Source organism: Epargyreus clarus, unplaced genomic scaffold (genome assembly GCF_041222505.1).
Source record: "Epargyreus clarus isolate Ecla_fem2 unplaced genomic scaffold, WU_Ecla_fem_2.2 ptg000024l, whole genome shotgun sequence".
Lineage (NCBI taxonomy): Eukaryota > Metazoa > Arthropoda > Insecta > Lepidoptera > Hesperiidae > Epargyreus > Epargyreus clarus.
The window spans coordinates 12913470-12932958 of record NW_027332231.1 but is presented as its reverse complement, the minus strand read 5'-3'; the positions used below and the strand labels follow the sequence as shown (position 1 = coordinate 12932958).

Below are 19489 nucleotides of genomic sequence, written 5' to 3'. Positions count from 1 at the left end.
TTAACAATATGAAATCTACCTATCGATATCGAAGTGTGCTAAGTGGAGCAGTGGGTTAATTCAAGCAAGGTAGCGAATTTTAAACATAAAATTTCACCAACACAGTTGCCGAAAACACATTAATATACGTCAGAGAAAAGCCCTGGGCTCAGGGACATATGTACCCAGCACCCCTAGAGCAGCTACAATAAATCAACTCCCGGATAATATCTACATTCGTATAAATAAAATTGGTTTGTCTGTGATTTTGAATAAGTTCTTTCTTAGCTGATATTGTTTCAAAATCTTCAAAGTTGATTTCTTTGAAGTTTGACTTGGCAAAACTTAGTTTTTGACGGGATACTTAAATTTCACGGAGATAAAAATAGGGCATAATAAAACTTTTCGAAGTAAAAGTTAGTAAATAAAGAAAAGAAAATTTCACGCTTATGATCCTTATATTAGGCTCCTTACGTAGTTCGGAATCGGAAATTTGTGATGCGACGCCGGTGACACCACTGCACATCTATTTCTTCCACATACTGTTCTAGTTTAAAGAGTGTGGTAAGATAGACATACTTATTCGTTCAAACATAGCCCACAAGAGTACTTGTGGCTGACCTCAGATAGGAAACTAATCTTATTAGGAGTTAGTTGCAGTAGCTACTAATTATGATGTCGTCGGCATGTTGATTTATATTTAAATTATATAAAAGTGTTTATATTGAACATTTCCTCTAAATTACATGTATGAAAACGTATTACCCTTAATACGTAACAGAAAACTATGCTCTCGAAGACTCTCGGACCTTGGAATAATAAATGGTCTTGCAATGATAAGCACATCTGTGCCGACCGCTTGACACACCCGGAAGAGGCAAGGGATGATGACGGGGCTACTTCCGTGCGGTTTGAAAGTAGCTTTTTATGATCCTTTCAGAGTTTTGATTTCAACTTTCTGGATGGTTGAGATTTACGAGACGTTTGAAGTTGCATGAATTCATTTTGCAAAGGTTTAAAAAATGAATATAAATCTTTAGAAAATTAATTGCGTATTATTATGCCCCTAACGGCATCTGCACCCATCTGTATCTGTTCTGATACAGTCCGCTAGGGGCGCTGCTTGGAAATGTATGGGCAAATACGTAAACAAATACAAAAACAGTCATTTTTATAAAATCGTAAAAACTCATACTAAGGGTACTGGGCTTAATAATACGAAATTTTTGTAACCATGTACCATCTGTTATAGTACCAACAATTCATAATATTTCAAGGGTTGCAAGTTCTTGTAACCCAATTTATTTTTATTAGTCTTATACACTAACTTTGTAGTTATGTGATACTTTTACTTACATCCGAAATAGTAAATCGTTGACAATAACAAATGGTTAATTATATACCGAATTTTCCGTAAAAGCTTTTTAATACTGGAGACAATCCCGGGGATAATGTGTGAATATATTGTTTTTTTTCTATAATATAGGAGTAGCAGACGAGCGTGCAATCCACCTGATAAGTAGCTATTTACCATCTACTAGTAATACGAGTAGTAGGCTATAGTGTATAATTATTATATCATTTTTAATCTATAACCATTTTCACAAAAAGTAGGCACTTACTGTTAGGTTTCAGTACAGCATAAAGTGAACAAGTACCTGGAAACAAAATAATACATTTATTATTATGTACCAAATATCGCTATATATATTTTTTTAATTATAACTGATGACTATTGGCGGAAACTAAATGAATTTATTGGTAAACATGTTGGCGAAAATTATATGCTCGTGGTGCGGCCAGCTGGTTTACAAATTACTATGGAGTTCATCTTAGTTTTCAGGAGATCAGGAGCGTCTGTGATCGGCTTCAGGTAAAACCCCTGCTGTAAATAGAGTGGGTTACAGATGTCCACTGGCGGCAGTCAGTAGTTCCCATCATACTACTTTTTTATAATATAGGAGTAGCAGACGAGCTTCCAGTCCACCTGATGGTAAGTGGCTACTAGCGCCCATGGACATCTGTATTCAACCCCAGAGGAGATATGATTTCTAATTGAGGTGGTCCACAAATTCGCCGCTACCCCTGAGGACTAAGTTGAAGCGTCTCGGAAAAGTATATCTCCCTTACCACAACCTCCAAACCGGAACACAGCCGTGCTTTACACTGCTGTTATGAGGCAGAAATAGGTGTGGCGGTGGTGCCGCCGGAGTCCTAACAAAGGTTTCTACCATCTTAAGTGGACTTCATGCTCAGTGGCTACTTAAATCTTATAAAAAGACAAAACAAACTTTGTTTAAACAATGTATGATAATGAAGTTTATTATAAAGCTCTTTGGCTTATAATTGTAAAGTCACATAACTAAATTACTGCACACATTGTACATACACTATATAATTTAATAGTAAATTTTCTAAGCAAAGTCTACAGTGCTTCGTCAAATACTTTTTCAGAGAATTTTAGTTAACAATTTATAGTATAATAAATATTATTAAGGTCTCACAAATACGTTTTAACGTAAACATTGTTAGTTTGCTTATGTTTTAGTTAATGTTTAGAATTTTAATGGTTTTCTGTCTCTTTAGAATAATATTATGAAAACTAAGTGCATAGGCACTGCTATTTACCAAATGTATGTAATGGATTAATATTTTGACTCTAATAGGAGAGCTGTGCCCTAAGGGTTGGTGATGATTAGAGACTCTAATCTATTTAAAATAACCTCAGAGTAGACCATGCCGGTCATTTTACCGTTAAGTCCTGCTCAGTTCTGGTTTAAATGGTGTAGTATAGAATTTCAGGGGTAGCGGCGCATCTGTGGCCGACCTCAGTAAGTCAGTACTATTACCATGAGTTTTTACGTTTTGACAAATATGACTGTTTTGGTATTTGTTTACGTATTTGCCCATACAATTTCCAATCAGTGCCCCTAGCGGATTGTGTCAGAACTTTGAAATAGTAAATAAATACCAAACAGAACAGTCATATTTGTCAAAACGTAAAAACTCATGGTAAGGGTACAAGTCAATTTTATATGGGGTTGATTGCAGATACCCATAGGCGGCAGTAACCTATTACCATCAAGTGGACTGCATGTTTGATGCTCGTCTGCTATTCCCATATAATAAAAAAATCAATGACCTGACATTTTCATTTTGTGGACATCCATGCCCAAAGAGTTGATAATGATAAGGGGCAATCAAGGGGACCCTTTTAGTCCACAAATATCCACAAATGAAAACTATCATCGCACTTGAACCATAAAAGTTCCAGTCTACAATCAGTCAAGCGCGCACCTAACAATACGCTATGTAAATCTCATGAAAACTTCTCTAGAGTTCTTCATCAACATACTGGAGTACGCTTGAAACTAAGTGTAGTGATTTGTCTTAGTATACGCGAGTGTGACACACGATGTTCTGTTAAATTATCTTGTAATGCATATATTTCATAATTAAATTTTTATATCACTAATATATTTGCTTATATATATATATATATATATATATATATATATATATATATATCTCTTAATTTACATGAATAACTACAGAACTATTATAAACAGAAAACTGTCTAAGTACTTAAAATACAGCGTATATCAATCCCACCATTTAGTCCACCACCGTATGCAAGGACACCGTCCATCCGTGATCCAGGTCAACTAGTAACAGATGTGACAGAAAAATAAGAAATGGAATTAAATAAAACATTTAAAGGCAATGACATACAATGATACATGAGAAACCTAAAAAGTATAATAAAAGCATTTGTACACCATATATTCAAAGAGTACTGTTATAGTAGATACAGTTGCAGAGAAAACCAAGTTACAAAATACATCTACAGATGAAATACTCTTTCCGTCTATCGTATTACTTACAAAGTCTCTAACATAATCTGGCGAAACTACTGGAATCTCGTTGGCAGCCAGCGATAATACAATCCCTTACAATTCTCATAAAGAAAAGGAAAATCTTTAGCAAATAATCCTAAGTCCCAAGATAAACGTGAAGAAATTATTTAATTTCCGTGAGTGGTCGCCCTTTTAGATTTTGGAAGATTATACTCGACAAGGCATGTACATAATTACGTAATTACTTCCTGATTTGAGTGCTTCGATATCAATCTATATCTGTTTGTCTGAGTTATGGATGAAATAGTTTTGATTGATACAAATAATGATGTGCCTACAAAAATTTTTTTTTTCCAACATGGCAATGACATGTGTAATTAATTAATGATAATCATAGGATCCGACCAGAGGTCGGCCACAAATGCTACTCCTGAGGAATAAGTTAGAACGGCTGGGATAAGCATGTCTCCCTTACCACACCCTTCAAACCGATGTACAGCAGCGCTTAACACTGCTGTTATAACAAGATAAATGCTGGGGCGGTGGTGTCTCCGAAATCGAACCACAAAGCGTTCTATCACCTGCAAAATACCCTGATTATTCACATTAAAATATTTAAGCCAGGGGTATCTTATAAGACCTTACTAATTAAGCTTTCTCTCTCATCTTCAAAATTCATTTTGTAAATATTTCTAGGAAAACCTTGTAACTAGTATTATTTTCTTTAAGCAACTTGCTCTTTAAACCTTCATCTATTGCCCATAGATAAAAATATTACCTTGAAAAAAGACAGACACTTTTATTGAGTGTAACTGACCTCTTGGAAACTTTTTCGACGAAGAAAACTTTTTGTTTCAAAACTTGTTATAGGGAACGGATAAACGAGCGCAATAGATACAGCAGCTGTGTTTATCTTGTTATGTTCTGCGTCAAAGGGTTAAAGATGGAGTATAAGAACAAGCAAAAGCTGATGTAACCTAATCTTCAAAGAGAACTCCTAAGCAAGTACACGAGGTCGACAAGAAATGTATGTACTATTAAACTTTAAATTACTATTAATATAATTTTTAAGTGACAGTCATATATACATTTGAGATTATTTACATTTTATTTATAAATCTTTCAAAGTTAAAGTGACAGTAGTGACAAGCTTCCTGCAGGTGATCTGTATTCCCTCATGGACATCGAAAATAAACTCCATATAGATCAAGTTGCTGCATCAAAAATGGTGCAATCAAAGGTTTAAGATGGGTTGTCACAAAAAGTTGGTACATCCTTATATCTATCTAACACATATCTTTTAAGTTATATCCGTCAAACAAACTTTACAGCGCTAGGTTACTGCTACTGTTAAGACCTAAATAAGTGTGAGGATTATGCTTTCTAAGATGAACGTCAAAAAGTACCACTATCTTCTAAGTACGGTCCCATGGAGTTTATTAAGGCGTGTATTATCTTTTTGTAACGTACCTAAGTACCCTCAGTTATTTTTCAAAATAGAATGTTTTATCGTTCTATTTTAAAAATAACTTAGGTGTGTTATTTTATTCCATAACTACCACAGCAAAGGAAGTATGGAAAATGAATTCTATTAAGGAAAAATAGATTACAAATTTCAGAACATCAAAAACTTGTTGAATATTAAACATGCCGCTTTGGCATATTTTCTCCACATTCCCTGGTAACAACGGTATTGACGTATCTTGTATTTCTACTTATATTTCCTGATTTAACTGAAAATGATGGGTCCCCTTTATATTGTTGAGCAGTTTCAGAGAAAATGTCTCGTCAAGTAACACGGACCCTTTTCAAAGTTGAACATCTAATTCGTCTTCCGAAAACTTGAGGAGTTGCAGTGGACATCAATCGAGATCTTTAATTGTTTGAAATTATGTTACGTTTTCAAAGTTTTGGACGGTTTGGATCAGTGAAGCGGCAAAGGAAACATTGGGCTGCTTTATGGGTCAATTATTTTGTTTTATGGATAAATCGCTTGAGTTATTATGAAAGGAAGAATTGAATTTAAGGCGGTAAAACACTTTCCGTCTCGTCTCTAGAGGCACCATCGTCAGATAATTTGGTAAGGGACTTATCTAAGGAGTTTTATCTTAGTCCAACGCATTTGTAGTTGACCTTAGGTAGGACTCTGATCCGATATAGGGTTCATTACGAGTACAAATGTACATTGGCGACAGAAGCCATTACCATCGTTTTGAAGGTGGTAGAACCCTTTGTGGTTCGACTCCGGCGGCACCACCGCCACACCATTTTTTTGCCTCATAACAGCAGTGTTAAGCGCTGCTGTGTTTTGGTTTGAAGGGTGGGGCAAGGAAGACATACTTTTCCGAAACGTTCCAGCTTAGTCCTCAGGGGAAGCGGTGCATCTATGGCCGACCTCAAGTAGGAATATCTCATCCTATCTGAGCTTGATTACAGATGTCCATGGGCGACAGTAGTCACTTACCATCAGGGGAACTGCATGCTCGTCGCTTGCAACGTCTGTATTACTTAGAATTTAGATTTCTGTCTTGGGTCTGGGTTTTTTTCTGTGTAAGTTGATTACTCTCAAGACGTGAAAGGCAAGTGTCTTACTCCCAACTTTATAAATAACATGTAATTACATTAAATTAAATTGTAAAATTAAACTTGATAGTTTAATATGCAAACTCAACAATCCCGTCATCCCGCAAGGTTCAATGATAGACACTTGCGCTAATTGAGTCAACGCGTCCCAAAAGTCAATAAACCCCTCTGACGTATATTAGGGGGTTGATACATGTGCGACGGTATATGTTGACAATCGTCACCGAGAGTCGCTTATAGTTGCCATCTGTCGTCATCAAGCGACGCCAAGAGTTGTCAATTGTAGCCAACAGACGTCAGCAATCATTGCCGATTGTCGTTGATTGTCGTTTTCTATCGTTACAGACCATCAGCGACCATTAGCGACTGTAGTCGACAGCGACATGAAGTGTCGCTCATGTGTTTCCTACCTTAGTTCAAGTAATTTAACTTTAAATATTCTGCTGAAGTATTTTCTAGATATTACGTTACACAGGCAAGACAGAAATATCATTACAAATTCAAAGAAGATAAATAGTACTAAAAAGGTATTTTTTCGAAATTTTCGCTTTGAGATAAAAAATTGAATGGCACTAAAGATAATTTAATTTTAAGGCACACTACTGAAAGTGCTATTGCCGATTTAATTTTAAGGAATAAAAATGACAGTTTATGATAGTTACATTAGAATGCTTTTAAATGTCTAAAAGTTCTGAAAACGTAAGAATAGAAATAGGTTATTAGGGGTTTTATATAACTTATTAGATTTGCATGCCTATTGAGCAGAATTTATTTATGAAACGATTTCTGTGTTATATTAAAGTTTAAATAAATTTTGGACATTCGATTATTTTAGTATATCACTTACGCTCTTGTTTAAATCATCTAATAATCAGACTAAAAGTCTAAAATTCATTATGGAATTATAAGTGAACACTTAAAAATAATGATTGGTAACGCTGCGTTAAGTGCTGCTGTATTCTGATTTAAAGGTTGACATTTTGTTCTGGTGCATTCCAGCTTGCTATTCCGGGGTAGCGGCGTATCTGTGGCCGACCTCAGGTAGGAATATCTAATCTTATCTGAGGTTGGCTACATATTACAGTCTTATTCTTATATATCATGCGAAGACATAGCGTTATAGGTAAAATTTCCGAAGAAATACTCTATATTATACAGAAGTTGTGTCGATGAAAGGACCTCCGCAAGGTTCGTTTATAGGCCCATTTTAATTGCTTCGTTGCCTCCCAAAAGCGTCAATCAAGGGAGCCTGTAGCCTGTTCAAGTCATTTATATTGGTCTATTGGATGTTGAAAGCCTGTACATATTATATTGAGTAAATTTGTTCATAGCTTTTCAATTAAGTATTCTTCTGGTGTTTTATGGTAATATGATACGATTGACTCAGATTTCTATTTATCTGAGATGGTTCCAACTTTCCGTCAGTGACCGTGACTATTTACCATCACATGAGCTTCACACTCAGTCATGCGTCCAGTATTTGATATGTGTGTACCTGTGTCTGTAAAGTTATTGGAATGTGTGTCAAAAAATCAGCCTAAGAAACATTTAGTAAAATTTGTCTCATCATCATTTATTTTTAGTGGTATATTTCTAAAAGCCTTTTCCATGTTCCAAAGTCAATCCATTACTTAATCACTGCTGTATCTGTGATATTCTCTCTGAGTGAGAGAGGTTAAGGCTAGGCTTATAAGAGGCCTTTACCGCCCCTTATCCCCCCCTCCCCCTTCAAACCAGCATACAGCAGATTTTGATACCTATTATAAAAATAAATTGGCCTGGCGATGGTAGCCTTCGAGTGGAAAAACCAACCAAGTCTAACCACCTTAAAGGTGATAATAAATTTCTAATTATCACACACCTTTATAAAATCAGAAGTCTGTCCCTGGAATTCGAACCTATGTCCCCCTTTTCATTGAATTATAGTGGTAGAATTCTAGTAACAGAAAAGCTTAATGGCTAATAGTGCAAAAATATTCTATCAAAAAGAACATAATCCATAACAAATATATTATTCACAGGCGGTGCCACGTTCGAAAATTTAGTTACAGAATAAATTTATAAAAGGCTACAGTTACCGTTTCGCCCTCATTTTAAAAACACAGCTCTTTTGCTTTTCAAATATTAAAATTACATTTATTACGACCCAAGTCGAATGAAACGATGTAATTTATTGCACAAAAGACAGGCTATTTAATATTCCTGTGAAAATTTATCCGCTCTTTTTTCTACTCGATAATAATAGCAGCAGGATAATTTTATTAATGCTCGTCGATAGTGAAATATTTCAGGGCGATTTGACCTAGTTTTCGGCATAGGTACAAGCTTTGAATTTATCTTGTATTCGAAATTACTCATACACTTAAAATTGTTGGTTAAATTTAACCAACTCCACACTTTTTTCTGGCGAAAGCCATCTCCACCAGCCCTAAACGAGGCTTAAGGATACCTTCCAACAGACATGTGCTGGCCAAGTATGAAAGATGTCTTTTATAATACACTTGATCTGGATCTAAAAATACTTTGCTTAAATACAATAATTAATTAAGTCTGAGTACCTGATCACGATTAACGCTAAAAAGTAAGTAACTGACACGCTTAAGTTGTCGTACAGTATTAATTGTTGAGAAGAAAGAAGAAGAGAGAAGAAAGATTAGACGAAGGTCAACTACGAATCTAAACAAAATACACTTATATAACCACAAGTACCTAAGTAAGAATTCCAATATGGGTAGACGAAATTCCAATAAATAATTTGTACTAGCACTAAAAAGGCCCTTTCTTCGAGAACAATATTCCCAAATAAGACAAAGAGCTCCGATGAATTTCGAACAATGCGAATATAGAGAGAAAAAAGGAATCGTTTTAAGAGATTTATAACCGACGAGATTATTATTAAGATAAATGAAATAAGGGGGACTAAACCAAGCTTTCATGAGACAGAGAATATATATCTTTCGTTTATCTGTTTAGAGTCATTTATCATACGCTGGTATATATGCGGTTTTATTTATTGTACTCGTTGTGACTGTAACAATTGTTATGGATGTTTAAGGCAATATCAATTATATCATTGGTAGTATCGAAATATACAAATATTTGATTATTATAAATCTCAGTATAATATTTGATAATTGATTTTTTTTATTCGTATATCAAAAATGAAGACTGTTGATATACTTAATTTTTTATTTTATTTCATTAAAGTAGTCTCAAAATCGAACGATAAACCGGAGTCCGCAGATTAGCTAGTTATTGTAAACGTACCGATTAAATAATTCTCTGTAACAATTTAACAGAAACGCCTCTTTTCGAATGTCTACATCAATCTAACTACAAGAAAGTAATGTAAGCACTTCCAAATAAAAAATTGTTGTTTTTTTTTCACAATATTGAAGTAGCAAACAAGCATCCATCTAGTGGTAAGTGACTACTATCGACCATAGACATCTGTTATCAACCCCTGATTTGACGAAATTTCTCCCCAAGGTTGGTCACAGATGCGTTACTTCCCTGAGGACTAAGGAACGCCTCTGATTCGGTACGCCTCTGATTAGTATCAGATAAGCCTCTTACTACATCCTTCAAACCGAACACAACAGCGTTTAACACTGTTATAATTAGAATGAAGTAGGTGTGGCGGTCGTGCCTCCTTATTGTAACCATAAAGAGTTCTATCAGCTTTAAGCACTTTTGTACTGGTATCTGTAGAACCCAGTACTTTATCCTCGTCCAGATTTACTTGACAATACAGTAAAAAGACACATGCCTATAACTCTAATCTAAAAGAACCCAAACTACTCGAGTGGACACTTACCTAAAAGTGTTTCAGATGACAATCACTTTAAAAGGGTATCCTCAGGCCTTTTAGAAGCACTCTTGCATTTATCTCCTATTTCAAGAGATATTTGACAAATGCCTGAGTTATTTGCGTCCAGAGAAAGGGAATTCTTTAGAGACGAACGTTTGAGAGGAATTTCTATGATATAAATTTTGAATTACAATGAAAATGTCTTTTTTTAAAATGTCATTAACTAACTTCAAGATGTAGACTAGTGGTATATGAATTTCAAGCACTCATTTTAAGGTCCAGGATTGTATATGAAGGAACACCGGCACACACTTTTGTTTTTGGATTATGTGTGCATTTTAGATTTTACTTATCACATGGTCGATTGCAAAAAACATGCCAGAGGGTTCGTTAATAAAGAACTCAAAAACTTACTCATAATAACGGTGACGGACTAATTTACCAAAAGAAAAGGTCTCAATTGGCCTAATTTAATCAGTAAATTAACTTGTTACCCAAATGAGATTTAGCAATAACTACAACCCATGGACCTCTATTACTAATTTCAAATAGAATTGGAATCTCATCGGTCGGCCTCCGATGTTGTTAACCCTAATCCAATGTTCCATTGTCTGGTTTGTATTGCTAATGGGTGTCTATATAAATGAATGAAATTGATGTGTCTGTCCATAACGCTTACTTATTTAGATTAAATCTTTCTATAACTACTATTACATACTAGCTTTCGTTAGCGTCTTCATTTACATGGAATTCATTTACAATCCATTTTTCTAAAATGATCCGTTTTTTAAAAAATGGATTATAACAATCTTGGTGAAATATTCCAAGTTTAACGGGATCATGTACGCAACTAAAGCAGAGAAAAATGTATGTTATGACCAAAAATGTTAAATTATATATTTTTTCCTACAAAATAAATTATAATTTAGATGGAACGGTAGTGACGTTTTGCATGTACGAGTATGTGAAAAGATTGTGATAAAGGTGCTTAATACATAATTGTCATACAATATATTTCATTATTTTTTTGGCTTTTTATGTAAAGTTAAGCCAAAATGTAACTTAAGTGCTGATTTGAATATTAAATTAATTACAAAAGCTTTTGCGAATAGAACGGACTTAAGAATGATTGGAAAATTTTGAAATTGACCATAAAATACTAAGGCACCTGTTCTCAGTATTTCTACAAAAATATTTCTTTAAAAGTAAAAAGGATTTTACCAGACGCTATTTAGGTAAAATAAGGTTCATCTTAATGGATTTTTATGGTAATGAAGTCTTATAATCTGACAAACTGTTTGCAGTGGAAAATCATGTTGAAAGTTTGCTGCAAATGAAGAAAAATGTTGAAAGTTTAATGTAGATACATGTACGTATTAATGATATGATAGCTAAAATGTAAATATGTAGTTAAAAGAAGAAAGACTAATAATGTAAAAAATGAAGGAGATTATGACTAAAAAAGAAATTAATTTAGAAACGAAGCCTCTGATAGGAGGAGATGAATGTGATCTGTTTGTGAATAGTTCAAGTAACATGTTGTGAAAATGCCTGAATTTATGTAAGCGTAGACAATGCTATGTTGTTTTTTTTTCTTGCATATGTATAAAGTAAATCTTGATATATTTTGTTACATACAGCTTACTCGTATAATAGAAGACGAACATCATCATCGTATTTGATACATGTAATTATAACTCGCCTTTCTTTCTTAACGAGGGGAAACTTCAAAAGGTAACCGACGATGTGGGAGCGACGCCGGGTTATGTGGGGTTTTTACCGCACTAAACCCCCCGGTGGCCGTCCTCAGCGCTTGTTGGAAAACTCCGGGATTTCTGACGGAACGCAACCGGAGTCCTCTAAGCGCGATGGCCCGATCGGGCTCTGGGGGTGCAGTTTTCGCAGGACAGTATGCGACCACACATACCGCCGTCCTTCCCGGGGTTGCTTATTGGACGTTTCGAGCTCCCACTCTTGCCGCCCGCAACTCCGGAAGCCCCCTTTTATTCACCGCTTACGACAGGCAGGGGATACCGTAGCCCTATTCTTGTCCCGGAACTACAGGGACAAATTGTAACTAGCCTATCAACTTCTAAATAGGTTATAAATCTCCATGAAAAATGGTGTTACATACCATCTGTCTATCATTGAATACGAGTGTAAACCTGAATTACTACACATCTAAAATAAATTTTAGTTCATTCCTTTTATTTAACAACCGTAATCGTTAGCGTTAATCGCCTCGCAACGCGAACTCAATCAAAGCTTGAACAAAATTCAAAATAGTTCCCCGTTTCAAATTACGCTCAGTCCTTACTCAAGCGAATTTCGAATTCATGGCAGCAACGGGAGGCAATGTTATAAATATTTGCATAAAATTATAATTAGGTAGCGCCCCAGAAGCAGTTCATTCGATCCACAAACAACGGGGACTTGAATTTTCATAAAAAACTAATTTTAATTTAGCTTTGAGCGTCGTACGTTCGCTAATAAATTATATAACGATGGACTACTTAATATTCTGCTGGGAATATCTATTTTTTAAGGATTTTTGTGTATAAATAGATATTTTATAGACATTGAAGTCATTGAATTACTTCATACCTAATTAGATAACCATGCACTAGCGGCCTGCTATTTTCACCAAATCATCGTTCCATTCTATCATTTACTTTAAAAACAAATGCTTTGTGGCTTAAGAACAAAGGATTTAAGTGTAGCTATGTTCCTTTAATATACAATTATTATTATATTTAAGCTACTAAAATTCCGCGTGATTCTGCAACGCGCTGATATAAACAGGAGCCTATTTCCTTGCAACAGTCTATTTAAGCATTACCCAGCTAATCCTATTCGAAAGCGTCCTTTAATGAATGAGCATAATAGCATCCGCAATGACTAATCTATGCAAATAGTTATTATTATGGCAGCAACCCTGGCTGTCGTACGATTTTCGGCGTTATGAGGATCGCTGGATCAGAATATGTCATAAATGGAGACATTACTTTACCATTCTCGATGTTATTAGCGCACGTAATGAAAAAACGTATTTTTTAACTGTGTTGTAGAGCTGAGCCATATAGTATATAAGTTAGCGTTAGAGTAGTTTTAAGTTAGTAACAATAAAGACATCAACCTATAAAGACGCCTCTTCAATACATAAGAACCTGCTCCTACACTACATGGCCACCCTGCCAGGATTTAATTTTTTTTCGAATGCCCAGGAGGTGTGGTGTAGAGCTGAGCCATATAGTATATAAGTTAGCGTTAGAGTAGTTTTAAGTTAGTAACAATAAAGACATCAACCTATAAAGACGCCTCCTCAATACACAAGAACCTGCTCCTACACTACAAACAACAAAGGCTATCAGAGGTATAGAAGGAGTTCTTTAAAAATATTAATGTCTTATTATCGTTGGACCACGGAACCACCGTGGCTACACTGACAGCGTCATCGGCAACTTGACAAAATTAAGTACTCTTCACTATCATCTACTACTATCTATATATCACCGACCAGGTCTGATATTCAGGTGTAGCAGTTGTGTTGCCGCTGGCGATCATCATCGAGTCATATCTAATTGTTGCTGTTTAGAATAGCTAACCTGATTTCGAAATATCGAACACGTATCACTATAAATGAGGACGAAACCAATATTAAATAAATCGAGTGCACAACTAGACTCCCATTGAACTGGCCTTTTTTTTTTTTTTTTTTTTGGTTACGAGGGGGAAACCTTCAAAAGGTACCCTATGCCGTGGGAGCGGCACGGGGTTATGTGGGATTCTTACCGCACTAAAACCCCCCCGGTGGCCGTCCTCGGCGCTGCGTAGAGAACTCCGGGATCTCCAAAGGAACGCAACCGGAGTCCTCTTAGCGCGTTGCCCCATCGGGCTCTGCTCAGGTGAGCTTGACGCTCGCCACACCGTCTGGTGGGCACGACGGTATGCGGCCACACATACCGCCGTCCTTCCCGGGGTCACTAGCCGGGCAGTTCGAGCTCCCACTCTTGCCGCCCGCAACCCCGGAAGCCCCTTTTAGTCGCCTCTTACGACAGGCAGGGGATACCGTAGCCCTATTCTGGTCCCGGAACTACAGGGACACCGCGCCGGTGGACGTTATCTACGCCCGCGGCGACTCCTCCTCCGAGCGGGTTCAGCGCGCTCCCTAGCTCGCTCGGCGTCTTCCTTCGCGGACATGACTATGTCGCAGAAGGTGATCATGCCTTCCCAGGCTTCGCTGCGCTGAACCATCGCTCCAACAATGGCGGCTGGAGACAGGTCCGGTCCCACTTTTGACTCGAGGATCCGCCGCTGAGACTCCCACGCTGGGCAGTACTGCAGCGTGTGCTGTGCGGAATCCTCGTGGTGCCCGCAATGATGGCACTGGGCAGTCTCCTCCCTCTGTATCCTGTTCAGATACTCACCGAAACAGCCATGTCCGGTGAGTATCTGGGTCAACCTGAAGGTGACACGACCTTTGGCAATGAGCCAAGCCCGAAAGTTCGGTACGATAGCATCGACCACCCGTTGGCGTATGTTACGCGGTTCCAATAGCCGATCTCGCCAGCACCTCAGAGCGCGCCACCTGGCTCTCCTCCGAAGCACTTCGACCGTTTCTTCCGTGAAGGGTTCAGTCCTCTGACGGAGGAAGCGGATCTTATTAAAGACCCGAGCATCCATATCCGCCAGAATGTCTAGGGGCGGAAACCGCCCCAGGACTGTCGCCGCCTCGTACGATATGGTACGATATCCCCGGGCGACTCTGATCGCGATCGTACGTTGCGCGGAGTTAAGTTTCCGCGCAAGACGCCGGCAGCCAGACAACCTGTCCGACCATACCGGCGCCCCGTAGAGGGCGATCGAGCGTATCACACCCGCGTAGAGGCGGCGGACTTCTTCCCTTGGTCCCCCGAGATTTGGCAGCAGTCTGTGCATAGCACCCGCTACCTTATGAATCCGGGGGACGAGACGGTCAAAGTGCTCGTTGAAGCGCCAGCGGCCGTCCAGTGTTAGGCCAAGGTACTTCATGTACCTGCCTATCCGGACGTCCGTATCACCGACACGCACTGAGGTCTCAGCTGGTACGATACTCGGCCTGCGGCCGTGGAACCACATCGCCTCGGTTTTATGGGACGCTATCTGGAGGCCCAACCTGTGGATGTTCTCTACGACGCGTGCCACCCCGAGCTCTGCTAGCCGAGCCGTCCTGCTGAAACACTCCCCTTCGGTGAGGACGAGGGTGTCGTCGGCATAGCAGACGATGCTCACTCCATCCGGGAGCACCGTTCTCAGCACCGCGTCGTAAGCGATATTCCACAGCAATGGCCCCAGTACCGAACCCTGCGGTACCCCGCGCACGACGCTCCTCCCGCGAACGCTCCCATAGCGGCCTGGGAAGCTGACGCGTCTGTCCGACAGATACGCCTTCAGGACATTCCGCAAATAGGAAGGCACCTGATGGACAGACAGCCCGTCCATAATCGCACTCCAGGGTAGAGAGTTAAAAGCGTTGACTATATCAAGGCTAACCGCCAAGACTACTCTACCCTGGGAGATGGCCTGCTCTGAGAGCGTGCGGACTCGGAGGATCGCGTCGACAGTCGAGCGCTGCTGCCGGAAGCCGAACTGGTTTTCGGACAGGTCCGGGCCGTGGCATACAAGATGCTGGCTAATCCGGGCGGAGATGATCCGCTCGAATAGCTTGCCCGCCTCGTCCAACAGGCAAATGGGTCTGTACGCTGATGGAGAGTCTCGAGGCTTGTCCCGTTTGTGCAATAGTACTAACCTCGCCCGCCTCCACTCTGACGGAAAACTTCCGTACTGGAAGCAGGCGGTGAACAGTCTTCGCAGCCTCCCCTCCAGCACTGTCAGCGCTAAGACCCAAGCCTGCCATGGGATTCCGTCCGGCCCCGGCGCAGTATTTCGCTTCGACATGCGCTTAACGGCACCGTCGAGCTCGCTCTCCGTCACCGCCAGCTCCTCAGACCAGGCGGGGAGATCCGGCAGCGCCGCGGAGAAACCCGACTCGTCAGTGGTTCCTGGGAACAGGCTGTCCACCACTGTGTCGACGAAAATCGGGTCGAGGGTTTCCGTCAGTGGAGGCACCCATGGACGTAGCCTACCGAGCACCATCTTATAAGGGCGCCCCCATGGGTCTCGGTCCAGCCCCTCCACGAGTGCGCTCCAGTTCCGGGCCTTGCTGTCGGCGATAGCGCCCTGAAGCAGTGTTGTTGCGGCCCGGTACTCTACGTACTTCTCCTGCCGTTCCGCGGCGCTAGCCGTTCGGCGTCGTCGAGCCCGAGTGTACTGGCGTCGAGCTTGCAGGCAGGCTGCGCGCAACCGTGCGATGCGCTCCGTCCACCAGTACACAGGGCGTCTCCAGCCAGGTCTGACCCGCGGCATCGCGGAATCGCAGATGGCCGTCATGTCATCCCTGAGCCGGATCGCCTCCTCTTCGGGATCGACCTGGGTATCCCCCTCAGCGGTGTTGGACCAGTCCACGACATGGGCAGCAGCGACGAGCAAGTCCCGGTTGAGACGCTTTCGTGCCCACCGACGTGGATGGTCGTTAGCCTGGCGGCGTGTGTCAGCAGCCGGGAGCTGCAAAACTACGTCTAGCAATATGTGGCGATGGTCAGACAACGTGACGAGATCTTCGGCCACTCTCCAATCCGTGACCAAGCGCTCGGCAGAAAGAGTCGCCCACGAAAGATCAACAATCGACTCTCCCTGCCAGCGCACACACGTGCTGACCGAGCCACGATTAAGCAGACGCAGGTCCAACCCGGCCGCCCACTCGAGCGTTGCCCGTCCTCTGACGCTATCGCGCCTGTTTCCCCAGGCCCTCGAATGAGCGTTAAAATCGCCAAGCACGATCACAGGGCGGGGAAGACAGGAGCGTACACAGCTTGTCAAACGGTCGAGAAACGTCTCGTATGCCGCCAGACTACAATTGGGGGAAACATAACACCCCAACACCGCGAGGGGACCCCACTCCACCGCGACTATGCCCCGCTCGGAGTGAAGTTTGGAGCATGGAGGATCACCCACGCCACCTGCCCAGTACACGGCGACGGACTGCACATCGTCTCCGACCCATCGCGGATGCTCTGGAACTCTATAGGGCTCCGCCACCACTGCCAAGGCAACCAAACGGTCCACGAGGCATTGCTGGAGCAAGTCCTGCGCCCCGCGGCAGTGGTTCAGGTTCCCCTGGAGGATCTTAAGTGACGGAGACCTATCCATCAAGAGTCCATCGCTTCCACTGTTGGACAATGGGACGAAGCGCTTGAACGCGCAGGCCCATCTGTCCGTGTTGAGCCGGCAGCCATGACCGCTGTCTCGCTCACTCCGATGCCCCGGCGCCTTCGCTTTGGCGGCGTACACCTTCTCCCACCGAGCCGATGGTCAGCTGGGCGACCAAGGTCAGCACACAGGGCGCATTTTGGCGACTGTGCTACGCATTGGCTCGCCTTGTGCCCAGGCTCACCACATACATAACACAATGCACTCCTGTCTTTCGTGCTGGTGCATTGGTGCCGTGCGTGACCCATCTCAAAGCACCGGAAACATTGGAGCGACCTAGCAGGCAGCACCTCCACTCTCGCGGACACCCAGCCGACGAGGAGTCGCTTGGCTGCAGCCAGCTTGTGGATAGCCGTAAGGGGACAGCGTATCCAGGCCGTCCCCAACGCCGAAGGTCTTCTCCGGATCTCTCCGACCCTAACGTCGCTAGCAATGCAACCGCAGGCCTCGGCGACTGCGTTGGCGACGTCTTGTTGGGTGACGGAATCGTCCAGATCCATCACCCTGGCCTCCCCTTGCTTCGTGGGCCTGACCACCCTGACGCCTAACTCCGCGACAGCCTCCTGCAACTTTCGTGCCAGGGCGTCGGCTTTCCCAGCGCAATCCTCGCCAGAAACTTCCAGGAGAAGACCGCCGTTTATGGCCTTCTTCTGCCGCAACGCAGGAATGCCTAGGTCGGCAAGTTGGATCTGGCCTTTCGCGGTCTTCATCACCTCCGCATAGGTGATGTCCGACCCCTCAGGTACCGTGACTGCCACGGCCGCCGACTTCGGAACTCGCGGAAGCCTCTTAACCGCCTTCTTTTTGCTGGCCCGCGCTGGCTCGGTTGCTCGGGCTGCTGACGGCTGTGCTGGTTTGGTCACAGACCGACGCCGTCGGGTGACGTTCCTACCTCGTCCGAGGCTCGGGAATTGCCTCCGATTTGGTTGCAAATGGGCCGAGGGTCGCTCCTTTGCTCGGGATTTGCGCCCCACGACTGTGGCCCAGGTACCCTCCTGCGCGGCCGAAGTCGAAACAACTGGAGGCCGCACCAGCGTTGAGGCCACTGGTAGGTGCGAAGGCACAACGGGTGTGGCTTTCTGCATCAAGGGGGGCCGGACCGCTCTGCCCGGGAACAATTCGTCCCTAAAGGAGGCCAGCTTCTGGTCCATTATGTGCCCAATCTTTTCCATTAGAGCATCCTCTCTGGTTACGGCTCTCCTCGTCTCTGAGGGGCGAGGCAGCTCTGGCCTATTTGGGGCGTTCTTACGGCGCAACTCGTTCAGCTCCGCCGTAAGGGCGTCAAACTTCCCGTGCAGACCAGCAAGCTCGGAACGCAGCATCGCATTCTCCTGTTCCAGGTGTGCAGTGGTTGCCCGCTGCACTACCTCTGTCGTTGCTGCCTGCACGTGGCGTACGGCCAAACGGATGGTTCGCACCAAGTCCCCTTTTAGATTGCGGGAACTGTTTGCTGCCTTTTCTATTACCTCTAGGTTTTCGATTATTCGAGAACCTAGGTCTCCAGTAGGCTGCTGGGTCATATCTTTACCTAGTTCCTCCGCACTAGGCAGGGAAGCCTTCAAATTGTTCTTGGCCATTGGGATCCTAAAATCGCCATCTCCTGCCGACTGGGTTTTCATCGGCTTCTTAGTTGGCCGTTCGCTTCCGCTACTTGTCGCCGTAAGCGCCCTTTTACGGGCACCTGCCGACATGGCTGTGGACTGTTCAGATACTCCTGACAAAAGAGAACAGTCCGACAACTCATCTGCTTCTGACGAGATGGCTGGTGTAGGTGGAGCTACTGCCCTACCGCGCCGCGTTTTCCTCCTCGCCGCTTGTGTAGCAGGCAATGTGTTCTTCTCGCAAGCTAATTCGGAGTCCAGTGTGGGAATGCATGGGTTGTGTTGACGGAGGTCGGCGGATTGCCGACCTACGAGGCAGTTGCTGCCCCCCCCAGAGTACGAGGGGCTGC

At 42.4% G+C, this 19489-nt stretch overlaps 1 protein-coding gene across 3 annotated transcripts in view; it reads right to left on the bottom strand.

Annotated features, from left to right (window-relative positions):
- LOC140752099 (zwei Ig domain protein zig-8-like) overlaps positions 1-19489 on the bottom strand; it is a 265041-nt gene that overhangs the window by 96157 nt on the left and 149395 nt on the right. The window lies entirely within an intron of this gene.